The following is a 4,954-nucleotide window of genomic DNA, read 5'->3' as shown; positions in this document are numbered from 1 at the left end:
AAGAACTTGACACACTGTGCCAAATAATTTGCCACATATTTCCAATGTGTATTTCCACTAATATTCCCCAATATGTATTTTCTAGAAGTAAACTTAGAAATGGTACACAATACACTATATTTATAGGCAGAAAATATAAATTAGTGTATTAATGGCTTCCAAAAATTCTGGAATGCATTGCATTTTAACAAATCTCCTGAAAGTAATTCTCAAATGCATGTGAACATGAAAAAAAATTAAAATGAATGCTTATTGCAAAATACGATGCATGCAAATTAAAAATGTATACTTTGATGAATAGTGTAACCCAATAAAAGTGCGTGTTTGTGTGTGTGTGTGAGAGAGAGAGAGAGAAAGAGAGAGAGAGAACAATGCTTAGCAGCTCCCTTTCTGCCCACTTCTAATGATTATCCTACTCTATTCCAAAATGCTTATTCTTATTCTGATTTCAAATGTCATATTTCTTTTTTTTCTGTTTTAGAAATTTATATAAATAAAATTTTGCAACTGATTTGTGGCCATTTTCCTTTGACTGAAAATTATACTTGTCATTTCATTCATGCACGCCTTTGTGAATATACTTAATTCATTTTCATTACTGTATAGTACTCATTTTATGAAACTACCGTAATTTATCCATTCACATTTTTAAAAATTTTTTGTCGGGGAATATTATGTAACAGTGTGTTTCTCCAGGGCCCATCAGCCCCAAGTCATTGTCTTTCTATCTAGTTGTGGAGGGTGCAGCTCACTGGCCCATGTGGGAATTGAACCAGCAACCCCGCTGTCCAGAGCTCACACTCCAACCAACTGAGCCAACCGGCTGCCCAAAAATACAGAACGCCTCACAAATTTGCATGTCATCCTTGCGCAGGGGACATGCTAATCTTCTCTGTATTGTTCCCATTTTAGTATATGTGCTGCCGAAGCGAGCACTATCCATTCAACTCTTGCTGCCAGTTTGGAGCTATTTAAATAATTCTACTATAATATTTACCATGTGTGTTTTGTTGCACACATGTACACAATTTTGTTGGGTATAAATTTTGGAGTCAAATTGTTTCATCAAATGATATGAAATGTCCAACATTAGTAAATATTACCAAAGTATTTTGCCAATTTATACTTCCACCAGGAGTATTGTTAGAGTTGATATTGCTTCACATCTCTACCAACAAGTAATACTGTCACTATTTTTAATTTCAATCATTCTTGTTGTTGTTTTGTGGTGTCTCAGGTGATTAATTTGCATTTCCCTGACTAATGTGGAAGTTGAGTACAATTTCATATAATTTGGGTTTTTGTATTTTTTTTTTGAAAATGCCTCTTTTTATCTCTTGTCCATTTATAATTGGGTTGATGATTTGTTTGATTGGTTGTTTGATTATTTATTTCTACACCGTTGTTATAGATATGTAGTAGTCTTTTAAATGTTCTGAAGACTTGTGCTTTGTCAAATTACAAATATTATTGTTCAGTATATGACTTATCTCTCATTTTATAACTGTAAATCTCCATGTTTATAGCAGGTAGGAAGGAGTCAAAATATTTTGTAATTGGTATACCCAATTAATGCAGCACTATTTTATTGAAAATATTATTTCCTTTATTCTATGCAGTCCAATTTGTTTATAAATCAACTTGTCCACATATGATTAGTCTATTTTTTCTATATTCTATCAGTCTATTTTCCCATGTCTATGCCAATACTATAATATACTGTTTAAGCTCTGTATGAATAACTGAATGCCAGGTACATTAATTTTTATTTGTTTATAAAGCTTATAAAAATTAAGGTGAAGGTAATATCAAAATGGATGAGAACGTTAGGCAAACATCTATTTGATTGCTTAGGGGAAACTACAAAGTTACGTTTTAGAGAATTATATGAATGAGGGTAATCTAGATTAAACTACAAGAAATTATTTAACTCTCTAATATGCCAGGGAATCAAAGTTTCATCACTAATGTAAATTCGAGTTACACAAAGCAAACTATTCTGCTTGAGAATGCCTCAATGAGGTGCCATTTTGAGATAAGACTGCAGACAGAAGAGCTCTAAAATAACTTTTGATATCCATAAAAGTAATTTTTTTCACTCTGTTCTTTTTCAGGATCAGCTAGGTTATGTGTGGTCCCTTTGTATTAGACACACACAAACACACACACACACACACACGCATGATATTGCTGAAATAAGACAGTATTTAATGAGGAGAATATTTTGAGAAAAATTGATATATTTACAATATTAGATCCTCAAATTTATACTCATAGCATATCCCTTCTTTTTTTTTTCCATCTGTAACATATTGTAGATTTATTTGTACAGGTATTGAACATCTTTCTTAGATCTATAATAGTATTTGATGTACTTGATACAATTTTATATTATCTAATTAAATATTATTGTATAATTTAAAATATCTCCTTTTTATGAATTTTTATAGCTTGTATATAGAGCCATAATTGTTTTTGTATATTGGCCTTGAGCCAGTGATTTTGCTAAATGCATTAAGTAATTCTAATAATGTATGTGTTGGTTCTCTGGATTTTCTATGTCTGAATGATATAATCTATGAACAATAAGAATTTTATGTATTATTTTTAATCCATATGCATTTTTTCTTTCTATTGCCTTAAAGAACTAGATAGAACATTTCATGAACTATTTCTTCCTGTGTCTTAGGATTTACTGCTGGTGTTGTATATTGTTATATGGGTCAAATGTGTAATGACATGTATTCATCATTATAGTATCATACAGGGTATTTTTACTGCTCTAAAAATATTCTGTGCTTGACCTATTCATCCCTCCTCCTACCCCTCAATCCCAGGAAACCACTATTGTTTTTCCATACTTTTGTCTTTTCTAGAATGTCATATAATTGGAATCATATGGTATGTAACCTTCTCAGATTGACTTTTTAACTTAGTAATATGCATTTAACTTTCTTCCATGTATTTTCATGGTTTGCTAGCTTATTTCTTTTTAGTGTTGAATAATATTCCATTGTCTGTATATACCACAATGTTTTTATCTATCTTTTTAAATATCTGTAAGTATTCGCAACAATATATTTTGGTTTATTGCTCAACATTTTATATTGATAAATATATTTGAAATAACATTATTTTATGCCTATGTAGCCTAAAAAACTAATAACAGTAATTTAATATACTTTTTTAAAGGAAAATAAGTTCTAAAAAAATGTAAATATAATATTCAATTCTTATCACTCAAGACTTAAAATACTGATATCCTAAAGACTCTAACTCACTAAAATAATAAATGCTTTAAACTGGATTATACTTTATTAAAACTAAAAAGAACAGAAAAATAACTGAGAAATTACATATAAGCTTTTTAGCAATGACAATATTTTGCTTATTGACCAATTTATTCAGTTAGTGTATCATTCTTTTTGTGTTAAGTAATTAGCAGGTCACAGAAAGCAGAAAAAAACTGTTTGACAGAAATGTCTATTTCTTTTTAATACCCTTGAGATTGTTATCTTACTATGACCTCAGTGTTTTTGTAACAATTTAGTCTTTATTTATACTAAAATATATGAAATGTGCATGCTAATTTTAAAGCTTAGAAATAGAACATAAATTGATGATGTCTTTTCCTAATGGCTGAAAAGTGCATAAAATTAATTTGACTGATATGAACATACTCTAATAATACTTCATCAGTTTGTGTGACAAATGCTCCGAAATAATTTATATTAATAACTTTATTCTTATCTACAAATAACCAATCCCGCTTACCAGATCTAGTATTTTCATAGCAAAAAAAAATGTTGCCCATTTGTTGCAGATAAATATGCTTGGTGATGTAGGACTAAAGACATTTAAGAAAAAATATTAAGTCTTCAAGGAGCTATAATAACACTTACCATATAGGTGAACAGGAAAGAAGTGGATAGAAGGGAAACCTGTAGATTTAAAGACATTCAAAGAACATTTTATGTTAAAAAATAAAGGGAACCGCTATACTACCAAATCTAGGAATACACATTAGCATAGTAAAGCTTTAAAGAGGTGCATGTTAGAGCTTTAGATTAAATATATAAACACAGGATCTAATATTTTTCTACACCATAAAGGATTATCAAAGGCACAGTCTGAGTGTGAACCCCCCACACAAATATTCTTGGTGACGTCTCTTCATTGTCAACAAGCCTATGCTGGAAATTATTATTCCTTAACCATACACCCTGCACAGAATTTACAACCTGCCAACTCTCCCTTCTTACAACTCTTTACAGACATCTTCTTCTCATCCTCTGATACACACAAACTGTGCTTGTTCAAAAAAATCCCTGAGGATTCAGTAGAGAAATTACAATAGGTCTTATTGTAATAGTTCACACACCTAGAAAAACTCGGAACAGATCTGCTTGTCCTGCCACCTTGAACTAGCTTTCATAGCATTCACCATCTGGTTCTGGAGTGATCCCACTGTATATCTTATGCAGAATGCGATGCCTTCATTTTCTCTCATTTACAATCAAGCATATAAGAATGATTTAATAATTTTAGTAATTTCACTTAAAGATAGGTCAAAATTTAAAAAAATAATAATGAATTAATTTTGCATGAGACATTCAGAGTAATTCACAGCTGGATGCTATTCCACCATCCCTGCCTCCTCATTCTCCTCCTCTCCTATGAAGCCAGATTTCTAGTCACATTTGACTTCTCAGTATTTACTAAACATTATATATAAACATATATATATATATATATACATACACATATATATATACATATACATATACATATATGTATATATATATATGTAAATGCATATATATAGCTTGTTTCTACACATATATATGCATATATATATATATATATATATATATAGTTTCTACACCTTTAAATGTACATATTTATTGTCTAAAATATCCTTTTTTACCGTCAATTCTCTACTAGGCAAATGTCT

The 4,954-nt window shown here is 30.2% G+C and overlaps 1 non-coding gene across 1 annotated transcript; it reads right to left on the bottom strand.

Annotated features, from left to right (window-relative positions):
- Nucleotides 1-829: 829 nt before the first annotated feature.
- Nucleotides 830-936, bottom strand: LOC117020941 (U6 spliceosomal RNA). The gene has a single exon (XR_004422766.1). It is a non-coding gene; the product is annotated as a U6 spliceosomal RNA (small nuclear RNA).
- Between the last annotated feature and the right edge of the window lie 4,018 nt (nucleotides 937-4,954).

Source organism: Rhinolophus ferrumequinum, chromosome 3 (genome assembly GCF_004115265.2).
Source record: "Rhinolophus ferrumequinum isolate MPI-CBG mRhiFer1 chromosome 3, mRhiFer1_v1.p, whole genome shotgun sequence".
NCBI lineage: Eukaryota > Metazoa > Chordata > Mammalia > Chiroptera > Rhinolophidae > Rhinolophus > Rhinolophus ferrumequinum.
Note: the sequence above shows the minus strand (reverse complement) of the source record. Positions and strands in the feature narration are given on the sequence as shown.